Consider the following 15,413-nt stretch of genomic DNA (forward strand, 5'->3'; position numbering starts at 1 on the left):
AGAGAGAGAGAGAGAGACAGAGAGAGAGACAGAGAGAGAGAGACAGAGAGAGACAGAGAGACAGAGAAACAGAGACAGAGAGACAGAGAGACAGAGAGACAGAGAGCTATGATGTGAGATGATAAAGAAGCCAAGACCCAGCTCTTGGAAAAGCTGAAAGCATCCTTGATGTTACATGCTGATTCTGTTTCCACAGCATCCTGAGCAAGATGATGGCTGAAGTCAACTTGAAATAATGGCTCTAGCAGACAGACAAGAGAAGAGAGCTTGGCACTATTCCCATAAATGCTACTGCATCTTTTCCTCAATGAAGCTGCTGCTCTGCACTAGAATCTCACACTCTGCTTAAGAAAGTCAAGAAAAGTGATACAGATTTGAGCAATCAATCATACTATGGAAGCTAACTCAATTACCCAGAAACTTGATTTATGAGAAAGAAAGGGTTTCCAAGACAACTTGAAACCATGGTTGATGTAATGGCTATTATACCCCAGAAATACCAATATAGCCTTTCTTTTTCTGAAAGTATTATTCTCATAAGAAAATTATAACACCTAAAGGCTTCAGTGTCATTCCTATTGTTTCATTTGTCTCTGTCTAACAACTATATTAGTGGGTAGCACTTTTGAATTTCTAGTGTAAGTCACAGAGACTTGACTCTAGGGCACACCTTGGCTTCTGTTCAAACTGTACAGTCCTCAGAATGTTGCTTATATTTAAGTTATAGGCTATGTGCTCCATAAAGTTAGAGATCTCTTTTTCAGGGTTGTGTTCCACCAGAAATCCAGAACAGTGCCCAAGACATGATGGGTATTCAGTCAATGCTTGTTGAGATGTTTAACAACATTCATTATCCCTCTTAATACAATCATCCTGAAAGATCAATATAAATAACTCCAGTTTTGTGCATAATAAAGTTGGTCTCCTTGTTTCAAAGCTATACAAAAGTATGCTGCATAACATGCCCAGGATCAGAGGTAAGGAGGACATAACATCTGTCCCAACACTGGGAGTAACTGGGACCAGTGGGACTAGGGACACAGGAACTCTGCCAGCCCAGTGGCTCAGGTTCCTTCTGGTCCCACAACACCCAGAGGAAGCTCCACTCCCAAGCACTCTAACACACCCAGGATCAGAGGTGAGGAGGATACAACATCTGTCCCAACACCAGGAGTAACTGGGACCAGCAAGACCAGGCACACAGAAATTCCGCCAGCCCAGTGCCTCAGGTTCCTCCAGTCTATCTGGGCTGGTGCCTTGAGCAGACCTTGTGCGCAAGCTCCTCAACCAGTCCCAAAACACCCAGAGGAAGCTCTACTCCCAGGTACTCTAACAAGCCCAGGGTCACAGGATCCCAGTATCATAGGATCACAGAGACAGCTTGACTCTGAGGAGTTCTGACACAACCAGGATCACAGGAAGGACAGGCTCCAGTCATATTTAGCAAGGACAGGTAGCACTAGAGATAACCAGATGATGTGGGGCAAGTGTAAGAATATAAGCAACACAAACCAAGGTTACTTGGCATCATCAGAACCCAATACTCCCACCATAGCAAGTCCTGGACACACCCTCACGCTGGAAAAGCAAGATTCAGGTATAAAATCACTTCTCATGATGATGATACAGGACTTTAAGAAAGACATAAATAGCACCCTCAAAGAAATACAGGAGAACACAGGTAAACAGTTAGAAGCCCTTCCAGAGGAAACACAAAAATGCCTTAAAGAACTACAGGAAAACACAATCAAACAGGTGAAGGAAATTAGCAAAACCATCCAGGATCTAAAAGTGGAAATAGAAACAATAAAGAAATCAGAAAGAGAGACAACCCTGGAGATACAAAACCTAGGAAAGAAAGCATCACCAACAGAATACAAGAGATAGAAGAGAGAATCTCAGGGGCAGAAGACACCTTAGAAAACATTGACACAACAGTCAAAGAAAATGCAAAAAGCAAAAAGCTCCTAACCCAAAACATCCAGGAAATCCAGGATGCAATGAGAAGACCAAATCTAAGGATAATAGGTATAGAAGAGAATGAAGACTCCCAAGGTAATGGGCCAGTAAATACCTTCAACAAAATTCTAGAAGAAAACTTCCCTAACCTAAAGAAAGAGATGCCCATGAACACACAAGAAGCCTACAGAACTCCAAATAGAGTGGACCAGAAAAGAAATTCCTCCTGTCACATAATAATAAAAACAACAAATGCACTAAACAAAGAAAGAATTTCAAAAGCAGTAAGGGAAAAAGGTCAAGTAACATATAAAGGCAGGCCTATCAGAATTACACCAGACTTCTCACCAGAGACTATGAAAGCTAGAAGATCCTGGGCAGATGTCATACAGACCCTATAAGAACACAAATGCCAGCCCAGGCTACTATACCCAGCAAAACTCTCAATTACCATAGATGGAGAAAGCAATATATTCCATGACAAAATAAAATTTACACAATACCTTTCCACAAATCCAGCCCTACAAAGGATAATAGATGGAAAACATCAACATAAGGAGCAAAACTATACCCTAGAAGAAGCAAGAAATTAATCTTTCAACAAATCCACACAAACCTAATCCCACCACTTATAACAAAAATAACAGGAAGTAACAATTATTTTTTCTTAATACCTTAATATGAAAATTAATATTACCAACATATTCTAATCGATTGAAATCCAAAAATATAAGGAATTAGAAATTCATTGACTGTCATCCAATGGTCTCTCTAATTTGGTAATTGGGGAAATAGGTCCAGTATTATACAATCCATATACACTTTCAGCTTGTTTGTTCATGACAGTGTTTTGCTATGTACAACATAGTGGCCTTGAGATCTTGCTTCTCCTATCTCAGCCTCTCTATTAGTAGTATTGTTTATTTCATGCTTCTACACTATACTATCGTTTTCAGAACTGCTTACATATTTTAAAAGTATTTAAATACCCAAAAGAAATATAGACAATTAAATTGGGATGGGGCTTGTAAGAGAACAACAAAGAGTGAGACTGAATGCTTTTCTTGACGTTTGTAACTCTTGTATCAAGTTGCCACAGTAAGAGCCAAGATTTTAAGCTCTGCTAAATATAAAACAAACAAACAAACAAAGACACTTTATATATTTATTTTCATTTAAGAAAATATTAGTAGTGATGTATTATTTTGAAATATATAGTTAATATGTTTGGAGTTATTTAAAATTTATATTGAGAAAAAACATATGTATTTTCAGTATTGCTGTAGACAAGCATCTACATAAGACTGTTAAATTGATTTTTGTTTTCTATCAAACAACTTTTATAATACTCATTTTTATTGTTATAATATTTTATAAATTTTAAAGAATATGACAAAAAGAGATATTGTAGGTATTGAAGGGGGGTCTTTGGGAGGAGTTGGGGTACAAAAGGGAAACATGAATGTGATTTAATTCTGTTTACTTAAAATGTTTTTAAATGTTAACAAATTCAGATAAATGAAAATCATATAACTTTTCTCATCATAATGCAATAAAACTTAAAAAAAAATTATGCTGCAAAGGTAGAAAGAGTGTCTCTACAGTCACATGGGATTTAGTATGAGAGAATCAGGGCAGTAACCTGGCTAGTGTGAAGGTTCTTTTCTTCCTTCTATAGAGTATGTGTTGCAGGGGGAGTATAGCTCTATTGTCATGTGGCTAAAGGAGGAGAGGGCGATTCAGCAGAGATGTTCAGAGAATGATGAGAGAAACCAGCATCTTTGTATATCCTGTGCTCATCCAGCCCAGGAGGAACTGTCTTTGTCTTGTATAAGCCCAAAGAGCAGACTATCTGTGCGGCCTTCCCATGCCCCTTATTCTTTCTGGCTGTCATTGGGAACTGTCATTTGACATTAAAATAATGACTTATAGATGATATCAATTATAGATTTGAGAATATAGCTGAAGCTAAAGATGTGACATACACCTTCAGTCCCAGCACTCAAGAGGTTTTGTCAGGACCATCATAAGTCCAAGGCCAGACTGGGATAAATTCTATCTCAAAAACAAAACAAATTAAGATAGAGTTCAATTAAGGGAGATACCTGACATTGGTGTTTGGCCTCCATGTATACTTGCATACATGTACATGTATACTCTCACACACTTGTGAACATATATTTGAACACACACCCACCCACCCACCCACACACCAACCAAATGATCAAAGATTGCAGATTGAACTAGTTGGCAGCATTGGAAATAGAAAGAAGGGAATGCCTTAAAAACTATTTCAAAGGAGGAGGAAGAGGAAGAGGAAAAAGAGAAGGAGGAGGAGACGGAGGAGGAAGAAGAAAGAGAGAGATAGCCTGTGTAGCTGGCTGGGAATGTGAAAGAGGAAAGGTCCTTAGGGAGAACTCCAGATTTCTGACATCAGAAGCTGGTTAGAGGCAGCCATCTTCAGTGAGATGGGAACTAGGCCAGAAGAGTGACTCTGGAGGAAGCTAGTGAACATTGTCTGCAGTCTGAAAGCTCACACACTCAGAAAACCCCTGGCCTTTTGGTGCACCCTCCATCTTCACACCGCTGAGCACAAATAACTGCTAAGGACAGTAGGTGAGTTAGGTAGCTTCAAATGTGCCAGTGTGTGCTTCCTAGTGCTGGAGTAACTCAGCTCTAAATCTTCATGTCTACGTTGTTTTCTCTTAGTTGCTAAGGCAACTCAAGAAAGGCAAAGAGGGGATCAGGAACCCACAAACATAATATTATGAAGCAAAAGGAAAGGACCAGGGAAAGCTTCAAGATTAGAAGCTAGTTTCCTGCCAGAGCTTCACTTCATTTCATGTAACTCGCCCACACTCTCTCTGGTTTCCAAAGACCAACTGCAGGCTCTACTCCTGTGTCAGCCTCCAGTCCTTGGTGCTGAATAAAAAGAACTAAAAGAAGGGGGATGTTGAGTCCTCTGAGGACCAGGGTTAGCTAGGAGCATCCAGCTGAGCGGCTGAGTGAGAGAATAGCAGGCCAGAAATCGATGAGCTATAAAACAGAGATCCCAGTGGGCTCTGAGCTCTTACTCTCAGCTCAGGCTGATTGAAGGGCTGCAGGCCTTGGGTAGAGCTGACCTCTGTAGCAGCCTACTTGAGCATGGTGAGTAATTGCCATCTTACATTGTCTTCTGAATGCTGCTGAGCAGAAAAGAGTCATGCTTTATAATATAAGAGCAGAGACACAGAAGAGGCAAAGGAGGGGAGAGCAAACACAGAAAGTGAGAATTCTCTTTCCTTTTTAGGAATACATTCAGTCATTTCTGGTCATTTGTTTGTTTCTAGATTTAAAAAAGGCAATATGGTAGCAAAACAGTAGACAATCTGAGAAATACAGAGAAGTAGAATGAGGGATTAATTATAACCCCACTAATCTATCTTGACCTTTGGTAAATACTTGCTGACTGTGCATTGGGTCAGGCACAATCTCAGACCTATAACAATCTCAAAACGTTAGGACAGTATATCTTTTCTCTTTAATTAATAAAGGAACTGATGGTTAGAGGGGTTGATGTTTGACTGGAAGCCCACATCTGGCTAGTGGAGGAGCCTAGGTTTGGACAAGGTTAACTATTCTAGTTTTGTTTTGTTTTGGTTTGGTTTTTTGTTTTGTTTTTTTCAAGACAGGGTTTCTCTGTGTAGCCTTGGCTGTCCTGGAACTCACTCTGTAGACCAGGCTGGCCTCAAACTCAGAAATCCACCTGCCTCTGCCTCCCAAGTGCTGGAATTAAAGGCGTGCGCCACCACCACCCGGCCTTTTTTCATTTTTTTTATTAGATATTTTCTTTATTACATGTCATATGATTTTTCCTTTCCCAGTTCCCCTCCAAAAAAACAAACAAACAAGCAAACAAAAACAACAAGAACAACTCCCTGTTGCCTCCCCCCTCTCCATGCTTGCCACCCTACCCTCTCCCACTTATTGGCCCTGTCATTCCCCTACACTGGGGCACTGAACCTTCACAGGGCCAAGGGCCTCTCCTCCCATTGATGACCGACTTTGCAATCCTCTATTATACATATGCTGCCAAAACAATCAGTCCCACCATGTATAGTCCTTGGTTAGTGGTTGAGCCCCTGGGAGCTCTGAGGGTACTGGTTAGTTCATATTGTTGTTTGTCCTAAGGGGCTGCAAACCCCTCAGCTCCATTGGTCCTTTCTCTAACTCCTTCACTGGGGACCCTGTACTCAGTCCAATGGATGACTGTGAGCCTCTACATCTGTGTTAGTCAGGTATTGTCAGAGCCTCTCAGTTTTTTTTTTTTTTAAACTCAGAACACAAATCTTGTTATTTATCTTGGTGCCAAGAAGTGCCACTTCAGTGAACAACCTCAATTTCCCAATGGGAAATAATTCAAAGAAAAAAGAAACTAAAAAGATGTCTCAAAATACCCCATGTTTAAATCTTGTCATACTTCTCACAATTTTGTAAACTCGTCCACTGCAAAAGTGCTGTTTTAATTTTTTTCTTTCTATCTGACAAATCGGAACAGAGAGAGTGACTTCCCTTCTGTCACTCAGCCAGAGGCTTTCTTTGTGACTCCCCAGACAGGCTGCAGTTGTATCTGTTCTTAATCTTTTCCTCCCACTGTCTCTCTTTGAAGTAACATGTTTTCATATTACACTATGGAACTGCTATGAGTCTAAAAAACATGCTCACAAATGACCACTTAAAAAATGAACCAATGGAGCTGTAGAGATGGCTCAGTAGTTCGGACTACATACTAGTTGCTCTTCCAGAGGATCTGTATTTGATTTCTGGCATCTACAAGGTGGCTCACAATCATCTGTGATTCCAGATCCAGGGATCCAGTGTCTTTTTTCTGGCATCCCTGAACACATGCACAGGGTATACAGATACATACACAGACAAAACACCCATACACATAAAATAAAGCAAATACTAACAATTAATGTAATTAACAATCTTACCCCAATTCTAAGCTTCACCATCTCTCAGTCCTCTGACTACAGCCTCACTCTTAAATTTCCCATCTGACCATCACTTCATTTGAATTATGGAGAGATTCTATGTAGATCACTTGATCTTTTATAAACTGAAAGTTTAATGGCTTTTATTCATAACATGAACAATCGAAATGTTATGAGCATGAAAATTACCTAAACGTAGTGTTGTATACCAAGTACCCAACCCCAACTACCTAGTTTTTAAAATAGAATATCTTTTATTTACTAACTTTGACACGTTCAAATATGGAAATGGTGGATCTTGATCGTGTGTCCCAGCTTCCTGCTCCCACTCCCCCCATTAAACCAAAAGGTGCCCCTCCCCACTTTTTGTTCTCACTGACCCTCCTTTTTTGTTAATAATTCTCAAAGTCCAACTGGTGATGCCTGTTGGGATGTTGGCTGACGTCACTGACTTGATGTTGTGCACGTAATGATAGCTGCAGGGAGTTCCTGGGTACGATGACCAAGTCATGTCCCAGAGACAGAGCTGGAGCAAGCCTCAAGGTGATCTAATGAAAGTATATTACTATAAATTTGTTTTAGATTTTAATGTTTTTCCTAATTTGTCTACTGCCATTTTAGAACTTTTTTTTTTTTTTACTGTACATATCCCATAGGGTGCTCACAAACTCTACATTGAATACTTGCTTGGAATCCTAATGACTTAACAACCTTTTTTAATACTGTGAATCTCTTTACATGTATATGCACACACAAGCACATACTGGAACTAAGGCCTTCATAGAACTAGGTAACTGCTGTACTGTTAAGCTAGACTCCCAGTTCTATTCTTTTGGGGGTAGATTTTTTGGACAATAAAATTTTTTAAAGATTTATTTATTTATTTTGTTTTTATAAGTACACACTGTAGCTGTACAAATATGTGAGCCTTCATCTGGTTGTTGGGAATTGACTTTTAGGACCTCTGCTTGCTCTGGTCAACCATGCTTGCTCCGGCCCGAAGATTTATTTATTATTATAAATAAGTACACTGTAGCTGTCTTCAGATGCACCAGAAGAGTGTGTCAGATCTCATCAGGGGTGGTTGTGAGCCACCATATGGTTGCTGGGATTTGAAGGTTCAGGACCTTCAGAAGAGCAGTCATTGCTTTTACCCACTGAGCCATCTCACCAGTCCCCTGGACAATAACTTTTATATAATATAGTTGATTTATTTTATAAATTTTTTTTCTACTCATTTTCCATGCCCAAATGCTGTCTGCAAGTTTTGCATTTTATTTCCCAAGTGACAAGCTATCCACAGCTTCAGCCATGGTCCATATTGTATTTTAAGGAGTTTAGTTATATAGCAGTGTAAGACTGTCTTGATAAAGGGATCTTGAAGTCAGGGAGATTAGGGACTAGTAGAATAACTCATACTGAGAGCCTTGTCTTTATGTGGGACAAGAAGAGACACGTGTGTGAATAATCTTAGGTCAATTGAAGAATGGAGTGGTATAAGAAATGGAAGGGAGGGCTGGCAAGATGGCTCAGTGGATAAGAGCATTGACTGCTCTTCTGAAGGTCCGGAGTTCAAATCCCAGCCACCACATGGTGGCTCACAACCATCTGTAATGAGATCTGACACCTTCTTCTGGTGTGTCTGAAAACAGGTACAGTGTACTTATGTATAATAATAAATAAATCTTAAAAAAAAAAAGAAATGGAAGGGAAAGATCAAATTATCCCATGAGTGTGGAGATGGTAAATCCACTAAGAAAGACCTCTTTCTTTATTGTTTTCTAAATATAGAAGGGTTTCAAACTGTTCAAGGAGCAGCAAGAAAAATACATTGAGAAAACTCAGGACATAAGATAAGCCTCTTCTTTAGTTCCCAATAAAATCTGTGTACACCCAAATTTTCACACCTGAACCTAAAATTGAACAGAACAGGAATCATTATTAAAAAAAAAAATATGCCATACAGGGCTAGTAATGGTATTCACTGAGGCTCTTGCGGACATGGTAATCAAGCATGTGTAAATGTTACCTTCCAAGCAGTGGCTGCAAGTTGCTAAGTTTGTAGGCAGAACAGTCTTTACTCTCTACAAAAGTGGGGCTCTGAAAAGTGCCAAGCAAGGCCACAAGTGCTCCAACTACATCCTTTCCAAGATGCTAATGCTTTCTGCTTTCACTCAAAACTCTCAAAGCCTCTTCAGTGGGCAAAGAACAAGACAGAAAAGCTGGCCTGGTCTAAGATGGCATGGGATGCCAACCACGCAAAAGGGAGTGGCTGAGGCCACCCGCCCAGAAATGGCACACTCTCACCAAACCACACTTCTTTCCTCTCTCCGCCCAAATACTCCAGCTGGCACAGGGAAAGGCAGTTTCTGAACATTAGCATGCAACCTTCCTTGGTTGCATTTGTATGCCCTGTTACCACACTTTCCAAGTTAGAATTCTAGATGTGTAACAAACAACACACATTTCTAGAAAGAAATCCATAGTGTGTAGTTGTTGAGGTGAAAATGCATCACTTGAAAGACTAATTCAACAAGTACTTAGGCATTACCAGCTAGATGTCAGGTACCATTTTAGGCACTGGCAGACAGAATGGTGAAGAACAGAGAGGATATGTTATATCCTCTAGGTGTCACATATAGTATGTTAACATTTGAACATTAGTTTTAATAAGTTATGTTCATAACTCAAGGGGAGCATGGTCAGGCATGTAATTACATTGCAGGTCTTTGACATCTACTTGAACTCCAGCCATTAGAAAAGGACCAACTGGAGCTAGCTTGTCATCACTGACATGGTCCTTATCCTAATGGGAAATCACGGCTCCCTTTCTGAGCTGCCCTGCACTTCGTTTGATCCTTTGAAGACCATTCCATCTTCTACAGTGTTATGATTATTTATTTATGTCTTATCAGACTTCTTAGACTCCTTCAAAGCATGCTGTCTTTGCTTATCTTCCAGTGCCTCTCCTGATGCTGCCACCCATCTCTCCTTTCAAATTCTTCCACACGCTTATTTGCTAAGTTCCTATATTTTCTGGCTTGTGCCCCTATATGCAGTTCTCTTGGATAGGATACCTTGTCCTTTATTGCCTGGAAGAGCTATGACTCTTCTTGAGAGTATCAACTCAGAAAGAGCCTAAATTAGGCCCTCTATAGCTTCCCTGGGCAATGTGTATTCATGTGTTCTTGTTCTTGCAGGGGTCGTTGACCCCAATCATCTTGTGGGTCAAAAAACTCTAAGGTAAGGTCAAGTATTCATTTTCTCATCTGTAGCCTTGGAATATTGCACCTTTGTTTGAAAAAGTATCTCAGTAAAAGTGTATAGAGGAATTTATGTGCCTTCTTCTGAACCAGGGGAGAGATAGCTACATGAATCAGAAGTTCTTTGCTTAAAAATCAAAAACAAAAAAAAAACTAAAACAACCACTGCAACAAGACCCTTCCTTCCTTTATCCTTGCTAGAGGTTTTTCTGGTACTTACTCTTTGACTCAAAGGCCCTGTGATTTGTTAGAATCCAAGCAGTAGGTAGAGTCCAAGATGAAGAGCATGCACACCCACACGGACGCTCCCTGACTCACACTAGGGATACACCTCAATCCAACCATCCCAAGCTGAATACAAACAGGAAGAGCATCTAACGCATCTAGCTTATTGAACAAATGTTTTATGGATAAGTGGGATGCAAAAGCATGAAACAGAATATTCAAAAATGCCACAACACAGTATGTTGTAGAGCAGCAGTTCTCAGCCTGTGGGTTTCAACTCCTTTGGGGGTTGATTGACACTTTCACATGGGTCTCATATCAGATATCCTGCATATCAGATGTTTAATACATTATAATTTGTGGTGTAATGTAGGTGAGACAGTGGTGATGACAAAAACCAACCTTAGTTATGCATACCTCTGGCTTCCTATTTAAATTTAAACAGTGTATTAATGCTGCCAAGGCAGAAGAGTTGTTCTTCCTGATGTGGTCACACTGAAGGAATCTTTTTATTTTGCTTCTCTTATTACTTGTTTGTTCTGTTGGTTGATTGTGGATGGCTGGCCCAAACCTGGCTTGTTAATGTGCTATAAAGACTCAGGCTCTAACCCAATAATTCCTATAACAATATCATGTAATTCAATTAGCCCATCATCCCACCGGACCAAGAATGTTACTAAATGGCAGGCCGCTTACCTAGCATGTATGTGACCGTGGGTTGGAGCCTTAGCACTGAAAAGAAACCAATATTTTTAGCTGCTGCGTCTCCAAATTGTATTGCCTTTCTCCAAGCCCGTCTTTGTTAAAAAGTGGAAAGTTTGAGAACTGAAGCCTGTATGACATAAGGGGTAAAGGTGGTCTGTAAATATCCTGGGAAGTCTTTCTATGCTGAAGCCAAAATCAGCCCACACACAGTAGGTGACATTTTGCTTTCAGGACTCTGAGGTTTGTTTTTCTATTTTTACTCTCTCTTCCCAGACACCAGGTTTCTAACACTGCCCACTGATTATTATATTATTTTAAGTTTATTTATTTATTCACTTTACATCCCAGTCACAGCCTCCCTCTCCTTTAAGCCCTCCCTTCACACAGCCCCTTCCCCCATCTCCCCCTTCCCTTCCCCTAGAGACAGAGGAGGCCCCCTGGGTACCAACTCACCCTGGCACAAGTCACTGCAGGACAGGGCATACATACCCTCTCTCGCTAAGGCCAGACAAGGAAGCCCAGTTATGGGAACAGGATCTATAGGCAGGCAACAGGGACAGTTCCTGCTCTAATTGTTGGACAACCAGCATGAAGACTAAGCTACATATGTGCAGGGACCTATGCCCATTGACTATGTTGAGCTTTGTGTATTCAGTGAAACACTATAGTAGACACTATACCTTGGATCAGTGTCTTTGTTTCCCTATTTCTGGTTTGTGTGTGTGTGTGTGTGTGTGTGTGTGTGTGTGTGTGTGTTGTGAGATAAGGCCTGATTGTACTGCTGGCTAGCTAGTGTTCCTCCTGCCTCTGCCTCCTGGGTGCTGGGATTTCAGTTGTGTGCAACCACACCTGACTAACTTTCCCTTTAAGTGAAGATAGTGAGGTATAGGGTGCAAAGGATAAAACATTAGAATCAGATCAGTCTGGAATTCAGCTCCTCAACTGGAGCTTCGATTTCCATCATCTGCTACCATAGGAAGATAGTACCTACTGTTTTACAGACATTCCAACTGCATGTTTCATCTCCCAGAAGCTTTGGCACACCCTCCTGCAGCCCAGCCCTCTCCAGGCCAAGGTGATAAGAATCCCTCCTCTTATTCTACAACTGTAGAATAAGTTTATGGTTCTATCTAGCGCCTGCCTCCCAGCTCTTTGGCATGTTAGCTAGGCAAGGCTAGGCCACACGTTGTGGAACATCCCTTACTCCCTGAAAACCTTTCCATCAGAAACTCCCATCTTACAGTACTGAAAGATCCCTCCCCTTCAAGCCCATTGTGTTGCCTCTGTGTGATGCTGTTTTTCCTAGTATTCATGGAATTGAATGCTCTCTCTTCTTTCAAGCTCTTGCTGCACCATCCACTGTGCAGTGCCCCAACTCTCCTAGTTCTCTCCTGCTTCAGGGCTTTGTCATGGCTGGCTATGGCCATGAACCTATAATTCTCCTAACAAAGTTCTTCTGCAGGGCAATGTCACATCAGCTTCTTCTTATGAACAGGCAGACGTTTCCAATAGTATCACATCTGCTTGTCATCCTTGATCCTCTTCTCAACAAGGACTATGCATTATTCTTCTTTTTGTCTTGTGCTGCTTATACAAAGCAGGGAGCAGGTATGTGCCACGTGCCTCCTCCACTTTATACACAACCATCTATGCATCATGAAATGGGAAGCATTTGTGTTAAAAGGGAATCAAAGGCCTGTCAAGTTCTGGGTCAGCACACACGTAGCCAATGGGACCCATGTTCTGCTTCTCTGTTATGAGAGCAGGAACAGTATCTTTCCTCTTGAGGGTCTTTCCTGACCCTCAAGTGCTTCACAATTGTCATCATGGCTCTCTGGTAAGTCACTGTCACTAGACTATAGAAAAGAATATCGATGCACCACTCTGGTGTGAGTATCACTTGCAGCTGTAAATGAAGAGACTCAGAGCCTAGAGAGGCCACAGAAGGAAGAGGACTAAATTGAAAGCAGAGTTGAAAATAGACATAGGTATTCTCTGACTTTTAATTAATTAACTATTGTGGGTAGCCATATGCTACTGTGCATGAGTGAAGGTCAGAAAATAACTTGGTGTTCTTGGTTTGTGTCTACTTTTATACAGGTTCTAGGGATTGACTCAGGTCAGCAGGCTGTCTAGCAAGTGCCTTTATTTACAGAACTATCTCTCCTGTCCCAGTCCCTGCCTTTGGATGATTTAATTCTTTTGATTAAATTTGATGATTTCAATTCTTCTTGTAAAAGTGGCACAAACCCAGTGGAAAATATACTTTACGTTCTGTTTGTTGACCGAGCTTGTTACGTAGCCCAGGCTAGCCAAGTGCTATGTACCCTAGGCTGGCCTCAAACTCATGACGATCTTCCGGCCTCAGTTTTAGTAGTGCTGAGATTATAGGCCACACTTCATATTTTGGAATTTGATCCTCTCCTAGGCTAACAATAAGCTATAGGATACTCTTTCTTGATGCCTAGGCCATAGCTCTCAATTAGCCATGGTCTTATGTGGATAAGCAACAGAGATTCTACAACAGTGGTTTCAACCTTCTACATGATGTGACCCTTCAATTCAGTTTCTCATGTTTTGGTGACCCCTTACTATAAAATTAATTATTTCATTACTAGTTCATAACTGTAATTTTCCTACTGTTACAAATTGTAATTTATATCCTGCAAGGTCATCTTCAACTGTTAAATCTTAACTGGAGGCAAGCTCTCCCTCTGGCTGGTACGAGGACCTCAGCCTTTTCCTTCTCCCAGCATGAAATTTCTGGGAACATTCAAATTTCTTGGGCACTGTTGTTTCAACAGTTTGATAGCTAATGGGAGAGGCACACGTGCTCCTTTAGAATGTTTGAACTCCTGCCAGGACAGTTACAGTATCTTGTCAGGCTGTGACCTTGCATCGTGTGGCATTGCTCACTGAGCACCACTTATTGGCATGGCCCTGTTCACTTGCTAAGTTTGAACAAGGTATCTCCATTTGGCGTGAAATTACCATGATAGTTCAATAGTAAGTTTTTCTAAGTAATGAGAATTTCTAAGAAATGGCTAGTAAGAGTCACTCTGAAAAACATAGGGTCACCATAGTGCATACTACTTCAAAAGAAAAACGAGGGCAAAGAGAAGCTCAAAGGTTCACCACCATTGTGCTCCCACTTCTAAGTTAAGCTCCAAATGTCTCTATAATCCCAACTTTAACTTGTTCAGTTTTCAGATCTCAGAGATGCTCAGTTTGTACAGATTAAAATGTCGTTTCTCTGCAGAAGAGGCGATCCTTCGCAAAGTCTCCACACAGCCATGTTTTGAAGGGTTAAAAGACTGTGGGATACACAGTCCTTCTGTGCTTTTCACAGCATTGGGGCGTCTTGTATGTGTCCTTAAAAGAGGTATGTCTTATCGGGCCTGGCAGACCCGGCAAACCTCACTCTTCATAACGGATGAGCACTTAGGAGCCTAAGGCTTTGCCATAGGCTGTTTCCTGGTGAGAAAGTTGTATGCTATCCCTTTATAGCTGACTTCTTTAAGCCCCAGTTTTCACATTTGAAACATGGATATGTAAACTGCATGTATGTTACAGGCTTGCATGAGCTGTGTGACAGCACTCTGCAAAGCCGTAGAACACTACACGAATGACCTTACAACTCCTCCCCCTCCCACTTGCTTCTATCTCTATCAGTCTATAGTCAGCACCCACTTTATCTCTCTGGGTTCGATTTCCTTAACACAGAGACCACGGGGGTGAATTAAATAACCTCTCAATTCCCTTCCATTTCGACTCTAACCTAAAGCTGTATTAGGAAAAAGTTTTCATGAATCCAGGAACAGTTTGGATTACTTATGAAAGTTACGGACAGGAGCCAAGAAGACAGGTGTAGGGAAACACCTGCAGAAAGCAAAGGCCAGGGAGAGGCTCTGGCTCTGGCAGAAGAACCCAGTGCTTTCCCTGCTAGGCATCTCAGATGAAATAGTCAAGTCTCTAAAACCAAGCCCATCCCATTCCTTAGCATAGTCTGTTCTCTTTTCACAAGTTTCACAACAGTTATAGATTTGTGTCCCAGAGTGTTCTAAAATACTGGTCTTTCCATATCAGGATCAATCTGTTACAACTAAAAATACAACTTAAAGGTGCTAAGACAAGGTTAACCTACAAAGGAGCTTTGTTAGGTCGTGGGGCCCTGAAGAAGAGAGCAGCAACTCCTCTTCCTCAAAGGAGCCTCATTGGGAGAGCCAGTCCCCATGTATAGCATGACAGAAGCCAAAAATGGTAGAGGCAGTTCTCAGAATATTAG

The 15,413-nt window shown here is 41.1% G+C and overlaps 1 long non-coding RNA gene across 1 annotated transcript in view; it reads right to left on the reverse strand.

Annotated features, from left to right (window-relative positions):
- The window catches only part of LOC116100644, a 42,869-nt gene that overhangs the window by 26,563 nt on the left and 893 nt on the right, over positions 1-15,413 (reverse strand). The window lies entirely within an intron of this gene.

The sequence above is a fragment of the Mastomys coucha genome, unplaced genomic scaffold, assembly GCF_008632895.1.
Source record: "Mastomys coucha isolate ucsf_1 unplaced genomic scaffold, UCSF_Mcou_1 pScaffold21, whole genome shotgun sequence".
Lineage (NCBI taxonomy): Eukaryota > Metazoa > Chordata > Mammalia > Rodentia > Muridae > Mastomys > Mastomys coucha.